A 12,427-nucleotide genomic window follows, 5' to 3' on the forward strand; every position below is an offset into this window, starting at 1 on the left:
GAGTGATACAGGACAGGTTAGTGTTTTGTTTGGGTTAAATAAAAAGGAAGAGTGCTTCTTTGGGGAGATTTTTAAATGGCTTTTCTAGATCAAGGATGAATAGAATAGGGGGGAATCCTAGGAACAGGGGATGATGGTAATGAGTGTGATGATGGCACCTGCCACGCCTTGAACACCTGCTATGTGTCAGGCATGGTAATAAACAGGTACGGAAATATCTCAGTCCTCACCATCACTCTCAGACCCATCTTGTGGCTGAGGAGTTGGAGGTGCAGCAAATTGGTGTGACTTGCCCAGGATAACACTGCAGGTGTCAGATCTCTGTGTAAACCAGGTGTGTCTGACCCAGAGCCTGGGTTTTAACCACTATCTCCTGCCTCCCCTCCTGCGATGCCTGGGGTGACGTGATGTTGACTTGGTCCCTTGGCCTCCCGTGAGCAGCATGAGGTTCCAGAAGAGTACCCGGAAGGAACTCAATGGCAAGGCAGCCCTGTTCACTGGTGTCTATTGTAAAGGGGTTTCAGCCTCGGTGTGTTGGGCAGACCCACTCTTGTTTGTACAATGAGCCCTCAAGGAAGAAGCCGGAGTTGGCCAACCTTCAGACCCAGGTGACTTGGGCCCGCCTCCCCTGGTTCCTGACAGTCAGGGTTACACTGGCTACACCCTCGGGCTGTAATGTCCCGAAGTGGCCACTCGCTGGAAGCATGGAGACAGCGCTGCAGGTCCTTCTGCCCCGTGTCATCTCCTAGCTGAAGGGCTCCTGGGGTCTCCACAAGGTTGTCCATCTGCTTGTGGGGGGAGACGGCGCGATTCCCACCTGTGGTCCTGCAGCCTGCTCCATGGGGCACTACACTCCGTGGCCTCGGGGGGCTGAATGCCAGTGCCCACTGGACGCAACTTGAGACCCACGGCGTCCTGTGTGGGACCTTCATGTTCCTGGCGTTTTGGTTTGGGGGGACCTTTGAGAACAGGGGAAAGGATTGGCCGAGGCTGTCTCTCTGCCCTGTCTGGCTGAGACACATGGGCACCAGGGTCTGCGCTTGCGCGTTCACGTGGCTCCCTGCTCCCTTCAGGTCTTCCTTCCTTCCTTCCTTCCTTCCTTCCTTCCTTCCTTCCTTCCTTCCTTCCTTCCTTCCTTCCTTTTTTTTTTCCCCAGAAAAAGGATATATTTTTATTCAAATAACTGCAAATAGGAAACCAGAGGGGAGGCCTAGGCTGGGACAAATAATGGCTACCTCCTCCCCAGCAGAACGGGGAGAAGGTGGCCCTACACTCTCCGCTGTCAACACAGGCCCCCGCTCACTCAGCTGCAGCATCCTAGGGGCAGAGCCCCCACTTCCCTGGGACTGGGGCAGTCGATTCCCAGCCTGCTTTGCCCCTGGCTCCTTCCCAAGAGCATCTTGGAGGGGAGTGTGGGCAGAATAGGAGGCAGTAAGGATGAATATTTGGCGCTGGTAGCAGCAGCAATGACAGATGTCTAAGAATGAGACATGGAACAAAAAACAACACAACTGTGCGGAGGCAGTTTGTGAACAGAGGAAAGATGGAACCAGAACCTTGTGGGGGGGGGGAGGAGCAGGGGGTGGGAGTGGGCAAGGCTAGCTCCTTGTTAGTGCCCATGTGAGGGAGTGGAAGCAGATGGGGTTGGGGGCTCACACCCCTCCTGCCTTCCCTCCTGTGCTCCAGGGGCTCTATTCAACCTGGGCCAAGGCCTAGGCACCTCATGGAAGAAGGAGAGGGTGTGAGCCGCACCTGGTGAGACACAGGTTCTTTGGGGCATCTTGGGGCCAAACAGCTCTATCCATGGCCACAGATGCTGCTGCCAGGACAGTGGAGTGGATATGTCAGAGTGAGATGGGGCTTGGGCCTCTTTAAGGCCAGGGGAGCCCTCCGAGGCCCACTAATGGGAAGCCAGAGGTAAGCCTGGGTAAGGGACCCCCTAAACCAGGAGCCTAATCAGCACCGAGGGAGCAGGGAGGCAGCAGACATGGGGTTCGGCTAAGTGGGAAGTCAGCTTTGTCAGGAGGGCAGGGGGTGGCATGGGTGAGGGGATTGCTGGGAACCAGACCAAAGGAGAGTTGCTCCCCACTCCGGCCGGGTGTGGTGTGTGGTGTGGCCGGGCAGGTGGGCGCAGGTGTGTGTGGGGGGGTGGCCGGGCCAGGGGAAGGGGCGGGGCAGTGGGAGCGGAGCTGCCCAGAAGGAACCTGCTCCTAGTGATGAAGCGGTGGCGCGGCCACTGCTCCTCCTCGGACTCCTGCGAGATGCCCTCTTCTTCCTCCTTCTCCAGGTTTTGGTCTGTCCCTGGCTTCCTCCCTGGAGTCCTGGTGGTTTTCCGGGTCTTGGCAGCGCCCTTGTTTTTGCTCCCTTTTGGTCTGCCCTGGGGTCTCTTGGGTGCTGGCACTGCCTGGGCTCCGTGGAGGCTGCTTTGAGGCCTGCCCGCCCTCGCTTCTCAGTGCCGCCCTTTTCCTGCTCGGAGGCCACGGGCTGGCTGGACTTTGAACTCGCTCACCTTCCCTCCCCTACGGAGCAGGTGGAGGAGCGATGGCTGGGAAGGGACATGCAGCTGGGCGCAGGCCTGTGGTGCCGCTCCTGCTGCTGGAAGCCACCGTGCTGGGTGCTGAGGACCGGCCTGGCTTCCCCAATGCGATGCCTCCTTGGAGCCGTGCCAGCGCCAGAAAGAGCCCGGCTTGGGGTCCCCGTTAGAGGACTGCATCGGCCTTTCTGGCACTGACAACAAAGCACCTGGCTTCTCTCCCTCTCGAAATACATTCGTGTTTAAAAACAGTCCTGGGTCCATCCCAACCACTGGGGGTCATCTCCCCGGCCGGGTGCTGGGCTGACAGCCTGCTGAGGGCGGGAGAAGGAAGGGCGTGGGAAGGTGCACAAGTTCTTCGCTGGGAATTCTGCAGACGGAAGGGCACGTGGAGAACTTCCTTCGCGCCCTCTCACATAGTGAACCGCAACGAAGGCGACAGTCAAAGAAGCATGTGTCTGTGCCACACACACACACGGGAAGTCTGACCGCCAAAACCAGGGGATGCAACATGCTGGGCCTGACGTCTCAGCACAGTGTTGCCTGCAAGGTGGCTGGCACCCCAGGAAGTCTTGGGGTGAAGGCAAAGGCCCAGCCGCAAAGCTCCTCTCCTGGTTTGAGGGATGTCAGAGAGAAGGCGATGCAATGATGCTGCGGAGCAGGAAACACGCGAAGCAATTATCTTTTTAGTAGGTCACTGGCCTCCTTTGGGAGGAGCGACCGGAGGGAGCACAGGGAGGCGGGCGGCCTCCCCGCGTGGCTGCCGTGCAGTAGCCGCTGCTGATTAATAGCCGTGTCACTTCCCATGAATGTTACTTTAAGCAGCCGTGTTCAGAATTGAGTGGGAATGAAATAAAACAACCCAAAATAGACATTTCCCCTCTTTCTTACGAGTTGCTGGCATCCAGAAATAGCTTTTCAAATCCATAATTTTACACAGCATCGTTCACAGCACTCGGAGCCGCGGCTGCCTCCTCACGTGGAGGATGTGCACGTGCACACACGTCACTTGTTTTTAAAGATCAGAAAAAATTTGAGCTCAGAGACTTTGAGTTTTTTTCCAAAACTGAAATATAAATTATGTTTACAGAGAAAAATATAGCTTTTGCATGTACTTTAAAAGAGAAATAGTAACCCAGTGGAGGAAAAGGACCGAAGAATCTTGTGCCCGTACAGAGGGTAACCTGGAGCAGCAAGGGCGCCTGGTGTAGTCGCTGCTGGCCGGCCTCAGGGCTGAGCCCCAGGACCTGGCAGCCAGAGGAGGGCCTGGGCCTGCACGGTGTTCAGTGCGGTCAGGAGGGTGACCGCAGAGCAGAGCGGCAGGGCAGGGCGCCCGCACCGTCCACGCCCTCTCAGGGCACGGTCTGGAGGCCCGCCTCTCTGCTGCCGCCGCTGGAGCCAGGCTGCCAGCTTTGGGGCGGTTGGTGGCTGTCGGGGCTGACCTCTGGCTGCATCTCTGGGCAGGAGAAGAACTGCGAGCCTGTAGAGCCACACATTCCCTTGGAGAAGCCAAAGAACACATCTCGGGGCAAGGCTGGCGGGAACTTGGCTCAGTGCTTTGGGAAGTCAGTGTCCGGCCAGAGGGATGGAAAGCGTGGTGCTGCCTGCCTTCTCCCCTCTCATTGGTTTCTTTTCGGTCCATAGCAAAAAACACAAAACAAACCAGCAGTGGGTGGGGCTGGGTCAGGCTGGGTCCTCATCTTATTTGCCTCCTCCACCCCGTCCTCACTGCCCACTGCTCCACCCAGATACTTGGATCAGAACACTGAGTACCAAGCAAGCGTTCCAGGAGCAGCGGTGGGCAGCATGCGGAGGGGCAGGGCGGGGCGGGGACGGAGCTGCTGAGACCTGGCCCAACTCCAGTCTGTCATTCCTCTTTCCGGCTTTCCTGGGGACCACACCTGGCCAGGCTGGGCACCCGAAGGCGCAGCAGCCTGCCCTCAGCGAGCTCTGAGTCCTGCCACAGGGACTGTTTACAACACGGGCTTTGTTACTATTCGGGGTGGTGGTGACTGCCATTGAGAAGATAAGCTGCTCTCACAGTTCCTAAGAGGAGGGGCCACCCGGAAGCACCAGGGCAGTCAGGAGGCAGAGGGAGCAAGGGGAGACCTGGACACCAGCCTTCACTGCGGTTTCAAGGGGAAGAAATGGGGAGGGAGGGCAGCAGGCTAACAGGGCTAGGACTGGCTAGCTGGATAAATTTGAAGGTTCTGGGGCCTGGGGGCTGTCCCTGGTTGGCTGGTACCCAGCCCTGGGGAGAAGCGTGGCCCTGAGTGGAAGAGCAGGACAAAGGTGGCAGCTGGCTGGGGTGTGGGCTCACGTTCACTAGGTTTGCCTTGGAAATGTGCTCGCAGAGGAGTCATTTGCTCTCTCTAGGAACTGGCTGGCCCTGGGAGGGGCAGCCCCTTCGGTGTCAGCAAGGGCCCAGATGTCAACGCATCGAAACCTGTGGTTAATACAGGTGCACACGCCAGTGCGAAGGGAAAAGTGCTCCCGTGTGGGAGGAGCATGAAACGCTTGGGCTTTCTGGGGGAAGCAGCTTTCTGCTCAGACTGGTTTGGGCTGTGAAGAGTGTGCTGAGGAGGGAGAAGGTCTCACTGCAGGCGGGTTGTTAATTGACGTGTGGCAGTTAGGGGTGAGGTTGGCTGCAGACGGAGAGCTCTGCCTGGACAGAGGCCTGCAGGGTCTTAGCAAGAAAACCGCCAACAAAAGGTCCCTCCCACCAATCCAAGGCCGACAGGAGTCCACAATCTGGGTGGTGAAAGGAGAAACTTTGTTCAGGTGAGCAGTTTGCAGCCGCCGGGGAAACACAGCCTCAGGTGGCAATGGACCCTCAGGTGGAAACTGAAAGCATGCTCCCCCAGACTAAGGGAAGGTCCCTTTTTATAGAGAAAGTTCTCATCCTGGATCCTGATTGGTCCTTTTTTATGCTAATGAAGAACCCAAGTTTGCACAGCCTGATTGGTTGGAATAACACATTCTGATTGGTGTTACAGAGCTGCACTTATTGGTCATTAAAGATGCAAATGCAGTTTTGATTGGACAGGGCAGGTCTCAGCCCATTGGTTAAAAGATGACACCTGGAGCCCCTTTACAAGGGACGGCTCAGACCGCAGGAACACAGTGCGGGGGCTCGGCAGCCCCGTCTGCAGCTTTCCCAGGAAATGCAGTTTGCATGAGAGGCCCCTGTACAAACAATGGCTCCTCGTCTCTGTATGATTTTGAGCCCAGTTAACCACCAGGAGTCCTTCTTGGCAGGTATATTCCTTCTTGAGGTCACAGATGGTTGGGACACTCAAGTGCAGCCAGAGCCAGCTCCCGAATGCCCAGCTGAGGCACGTGGGTGTCACTCTGTAGGAGCTGGCAGAGCGGTGGCTGTCTCCCCTGGGATATCTCCAAATGAATTCACAGACTCACGGTCACAGAACTTGATCAAGTTAGGATGCTGGTGTGAATTTATTCTGGATGAAAAAGGAGATCTACTGTGGCAGGGGCTGAAAACCAGTCTCCCAGGCCTGCAGGTAATGCCAGTGAGTGACAGGGCTCTGGGGGCTCCGGGGGGCATCCAGGCCCCAGCTGAGGGGTCAGAGGCCTCTGAGCTCCCGCTGATAACATCATAGGAATGGGGTCCAGAGTTGCTAGATCCTGGTAGTTTTCAGGCTGGGAATTCAGGTCTTGCTGTGAAATCCCCTTAGTTTTGTGAAGTCACCTTGTGTCTTGGAGGAACCTTAGCTGAACTCCCCTTCTTATCCCCATGGTGGAAGGCACCGGAGGCCTGCCATGCGGACCCATGGTGGCCTCTTTCTGTTCTGTGCCTGTCATCCCAATTGATTTGAGGGTCGAAGAGGAAATGGGAAACTGAGGCACACTAGGGACGGGCTCAGATCTAGCATCAGAAGTGACCCCTGAGGTCCTGAGCAGGCCTCTTTGTTGGGCTTTCTCTGCATGTCCCAGTGGGTAAAACTTGTTCGTTCTGCAGAAATTGAGTGTCTGTGTGTGCTGGGCCCAGGCTGAGACTGCACACTCAAACCAGAAAATTTGATGAGCAACTCTGGGAAATTGTACTGTTATTATAATTACTTTTCAACAAAATGAAATGAGAAGGTGCTGTGGTCGGTCTCTTCTTTTGCTATCACTGGTGAAGGCTCCTGAAAGGGTCTTCTGGTAGCAAATGGGAAATACGGTGATTGGCACAGGGCCTTCCTGCTCATGCCACCTGCTCTGTTCTGTGTGCCGGGCTGTGAGCTCAGTGGCTGGGCCTGGCCTCCCTGGCCCTGGTGGGCGTCCAGCACCTAGTGTGGTGCAGGCATGGGAGGCGTGCAGATATCCCCCCGAGGAGTGGATCGGGTGTGGCAGTGTCTGGTTTTAGTGGACAGTATTTTAGGCAAACAGCCATAGAACAGGGTACACTGTAATCTCAGCATTTAAAAATGAAAGTCAAGAGGGTGGGGACAAATGGAATTTGTAAAATGACCCGACACTGTGATGACATCATTGTTGGGGTTGGGAGTTTTTAAGGCCTCGTTTGGTGCCACACCCTGCTGTGGGGTGGACAGAGGGCAGGGCGGGCAGTGTCCGGGGTCAGGCAGCTGTGGGTGTAGACTGCCTGGGAACTCGCGCTCATAGAAAACCTGCCTCACAATGCTCACTGTCACCTGTGTCCTACCCACCTCCCACCCACGCTGCAGGACCAGGATGGATGCTAGACGCCTTATCCACTAAAAAGATGATGGAACTCTCTAAAAATTACAAATAAAGTATCAAGTATTAAAATTAAGACAAACTGCTACTTCCCCTCTCTCCTTGAGGATGGATGGGTATCCTCATTTCACCGGGGTCTGAAGAGCAGGTGTGCCCTGTTTGCTAATGCAGACTGTGCTTCTGTGTGTATATGCCTGTGTATGTGTGTGTGAGCATGCATGCATGTGTGTGCACATGTGTGTATATGTGTGTGTGAAATGTTCCTTCAGAAATCAACATAAAGATCAGAGGTGTACCAAGACAGGATGCTGCGCCACCCAGGACTGTAGGGCATGGCCTGCCTGCGGCAGAGGGCTGACCTACCAGGGGCCGAAAGATGCTGCAAGAATGGTCCATGGTGTTGCCTGTGGGGACAGTCCCACACCACAGTATAAACTGATCAAAGGGAAGACTCAGTCCACATGGACGCAACTGCCTCAGAGCAAAATGCAGCCCTGGCCCCAGGGCACAGGGTTTCGGGCGAGATGTGGAGAGCACCTTCTCTGTGGAGCTGAGGGGCCCAGAGTGGGCTGAACGGCGTGACCGCCTGTGAGTCTGACAGGAGCGCCGGCATGAGCATTGCCTCCCTGTAGAGAATGTCCTTTTGAAATATGTTCTAGGAGGCTGCTCCCATCCTATTAATTATGTCACAAACTTAGTAAAGCTGAATAATTAATGATCGTGGGACACTTGGAACTGTGAAATGCCATGTAAATGTTAAGGAGTAAATTACTCTGTGTATTAAATAGACATGCTGTTTTAAAAATATTCCATGTGGGAAGGGTTATTTCCAGAAGGGCTGGAAAGCTTTGTTTCACTGTCTCCAGGAACTTTTTATTCCTGATGGTCTTACCCACATTGTCAGAGACTTGAGTTCCGTTTTCTGAAGTGTTATAATGGCTTCGATCTAAAAGGCCGCTTGGTCCTTTTGGCTCTGGAAACGAAGCTGCCTGTTGGACTTGGGTAAACCTGTGTTTATTTGATTCTCTCTAGCCCAGTGGTTCTCAACCTTGGCTGCACATTAGAATCACCTGGGAATCTTTTTAAAATCCTGATTTCTGGGCCTCATCCTCCGGAAATTCTGTTTCTTTGTTACTAATGTTGTGGCCCCACCCCATAACAAAGAAACAGGTATCAAACGCTGAATAAACTCCCTTGGTTGTGGACAAGAATGTTTTGTCTTAAGCTTAATATTTTTAAGATTATTTTTTACCCGAGTTCTTTTATTAATGATATGTCAAAAAACACCTAGCCAGTGCATGCAGGTTTGTTAACACTTTTTCATTGATATGCTGTTCTTTATTGTTCTCACACCCTAGTTGAATGTTAACATAAAAACATTCAAACCTGTAAAGAGTTTGTGTGAGTTTATTTGAACCAATCTGTTGACAATTGCCGGTAAACAGAATCTCATCGAATTGGGAGAATGGCGGGTTATATCTAATTTATACATTGCAATCAAAGGAAGGGATGTAGGTGGGTTACATGAAATCCATTGGTGATAGACTAGAGAGGCAGGAGAAAGCAAAGTGGGGGAGGGGGGAAACCCCTGGGATTGGATAAAAAGTAAAATGATAGACACATACTTAGGTGGGTGCAGGAACAATTAACATGATAACAATGAAGGAATTTGTGACATCTGTCCTGGCGCCCAGCACATTTGGTTGTGCCCCAAGGGGTCTAGAAAAAGGGAAGTTACAAGTTACCCAGACATTTCAAGGGTATGTTATTATAGATGCAGAAGGCAATAGGCTCAGTTAAGATAAAGGTTGACCTTGTCAGTGAAGATACCGGCCTAGGATGTAACTACCCACCATAACTGCTCTTAGTTAAAGTTCAATTTCAGACCATCCTTTGTGGTTACTTTAGGTCTCTGAGTTTGTAAGCCATGCAGGCCTCCCCTTTTCATCCACACAAAGCACCAGTTTTTTATGGGAAACTCAAGGCTGGTTCCCATTTCTCACAAATAGTATAGCGACCAGACAGCCTGGATATCCTAATAAAGTATCAAGTAAGGCAATTCTATTAAGTTAACAGACCACGTGTTCATTATTATTCTGGCAAAATATGGCCACACAGACAGGACATAAGCCGGGCTACAAAGTAAGTCACACACAGATGTGGAGAGGAACACCTTACAGAGCAAGCATTGCCCAGGGAACAGTTGTCAAATACCTGACGTGTGTGTGTGTGTGTGTGTGTGTGTGTGTGTGTGTGTATGTATGTATGTGTGTGTGTAGGTGTGTGTCCGTATCCACACCACCACTTTTCATTCCTTGCCCATAGCAGATATCAACGAGTGATCGAAATTATTTTTCCCACTGAGCTCACTGCTCTATCCTTTAGAAATGCTTACTTTTTTTTTTTAGCACTTCCTTAATTCATGACCACAGAAGATGCTCCAGGGTCATGCATTTCTCCTTTTTCCTGTCCCAGCTCCAGAATTTCTGGTTCCTTTTATTGGAGAATGATGTTTAGAGCCAGAGGTCTGGGTGCTGGGTGGGCTGGCTACAGCTGGAGGGTTGCTGGTCTAGTCCCTCTCAGAGGACAAGGCTGGGAAATGTATGTCCATCAGTATATGTAGCAACATTTTACAAATGAGTTCATATTGATCCCTCTGACCCCAGCCCAGCACCACAGGATTTATTCCAGCATGTTTCCTTTTCTACATTTGTAACTTCTGTCTCTGACTGTGAGAAATCTGACTCTCAGTATTTCCAATACATTTTCTTATGTATTGTGCTCCAATGTGTTTTTTAAAATTAAAAACTTTTTCATTAGAGTTGACATACAGTTATTGTTTAGTTTCAGGTGTACATAGTGATTAGACATTTATATACCTTACTAGAGGTCCAGTGTATGAAATCTTGCATGGGGGAGGAGGGGTCCCCTCAGCCCAGCCTGCACCCTCTCCAATCCAGGACCCCTCGGGGATGTCCAACTGCTGGTTTAGGCCTGATCCCCGGGCCTAAACTGGCAGTCGGAATCCCTCTCACAATCCAGGACCGCTGGCTCCTAACTGCTTGCCTGCCTGCCAGCCTGATCACCCCTAACCGTCTTTGCCTACTGGCCTGGTTGCCCCATACAGCCTGCTGTTCAGTCGTTACTGTTACTGTGACGGTGTCCTGGACAATTTATATACAGTGCGGCCTTGACTTACGAGTGTCCCAACTAACGAGTTTTTTGAGATACGAGCCATCTCTCGGCCGAGTTTTTGCTTTGAGTTGCAAGCTAAAATTCGGGCTACGAGCCAGCTTCAGATACCCCACCGCTAGTTGGCGCAGCGAACGTCACAGTGAACGCCACAACATCAGCCCAGCATCACGTGTCTCACTCGTTCACTTTTTGATTTGACATACGAGTAATTTGAGTTACGAGCTCCGTCACGGAACTAATTAAACACGTAAGTCAAGGCCCCACTGTATTCCTCTATTATTAGTATAGATGAAGTGATCCCCTTGGTAAGTCTAGTTCCCACCTGACACCATACATAGTTATTACGATATTATTGACTATATTCCCTCTACTGTACTTTAATTTACATGCATACTGTGGTCAAAGAAGAAAACGTATTATAGCCCAGTGAGTATTTTTACAAATTTCCAGTTATAAAAAAGTCACCAGGCTGCAATAGGTCTTCTTGTTTGATCAGAGTATGCATGTAAACTAATTTCAGAATTGCAAATCTGCACCGCTGTGAGAAAAACGTTACCAACCAGATGACACGGTTAGGGTATAGTTCTTCTTTTCTTCAGTCTAATTTAATCGCATATAAAATGTCTCTCGAAGCATTGCTTTAGCTGCCTCCCTCGGGTTTTGATATGTTGAATTTTCATTTTCACTTTCATTCAGTTCAGAATAGTTTAAAATTTTCCTTGAGACATCTGTTTTGACTGCTTTGGTTATTTAGAAGTCATAGTCCAAGAACATTCTTTACAGGAGTTCTGTTCTTTTAATTGTATGGCCCAGAAAACACACACACACACACACACACACACACACACACGCACACGCATGCACACACACACAGGAACACATTGAGAAGGAAGTGTGATCTGTTACAGTTGGGAGGATAGTCCTGTAAATGTCTGTTAGGTAAAGTTGATTGATTATACTCCTTGCTGATTTTCTGCCTACCTGCTCTGTTAATGACCAAGAGAAGAGGGTTGGCATTCTAATTTGTCTATTTCAGTTTGTGCCTCAGTATTTTGAATCTCTTTTTAGATGCATCCATGTGCAGGATTGCTATGATTTTATGGAGAATCAACTCTTTTATTATGTGATTTTGCTCTAAATCCCTGAAACTATTCCTTGCCCTGAAGCCTACTTTGTGGTATTAATACAGATCCTCCAAGTTTCTTTTGTTTAGTGTTTTCATGGTGCATCTTCCTTCACACTTTTATTTTTAACTTACCTATATTTTTTAAGTGGGTTTCTTGTAAAACAATATACAGTTGGGTCTTGGCTTTTTATCTAACTTGAAAATCTCTAACATTTAACTGGTATGGTTAGACCAATGACATTTAAAGTGATCATTGATATTTTTGGATTAAAATCCATATTGTTAGCTGATTTTTATTTTCTCCATTTTTGTTTCCTTTTTCCTGTCTGCTCTTGGGTTAATTGAACATTGTTAATTATTCCATTTTATATTTTTAATTGATTTATTACTCATACTTCTTTTCAAAACATTTTAACTGTTGACCTGGGATTTACAGTATAAATCTTAATGAATCAGAGATTACCTTCAAATAATATTATACTGCTCCCCATGTGGTATAAGGATCACAAACACTGTATTTCCAATTCCTCCCTCCCATCCTTTCTTCTGTTACTGTTTTCATATAATTTACTTCTAAATATGCTATACGGTAAACATATTGCTACTCTTTTTTAACATAGTTATGCTTTAGAGCAATTAAAAATAACGACAATCAAATTTCATTTTATCTTTATTTCATTTCTAACACTATTAATTTCTTTGTGCATATCTAAGTTTCTGATACTATATTTGTTCTGCCTGAACTTTTAACATTTTTTGTAGTATATGTCCACTAACAGTAGATTCTCCCCAGTTTTTGTTTTTTTTTGAGAAAGTCTTTATTTCTCCCTTTTCTCTAAAAACATTGCCAATAGATACAGAATTCTGGGTTG

General features: G+C 49.9%; 1 pseudogene; it reads right to left on the reverse strand.

The window, feature by feature from the left end:
* Positions 1-569: 569 nt before the first annotated feature.
* Positions 570-12,427, reverse strand: part of LOC102259244 — a 96,653-nt pseudogene continuing 84,795 nt past the window's right edge.

Source organism: Myotis brandtii, unplaced genomic scaffold, assembly GCF_000412655.1.
Source record: "Myotis brandtii unplaced genomic scaffold, ASM41265v1 scaffold1085, whole genome shotgun sequence".
Lineage (NCBI taxonomy): Eukaryota > Metazoa > Chordata > Mammalia > Chiroptera > Vespertilionidae > Myotis > Myotis brandtii.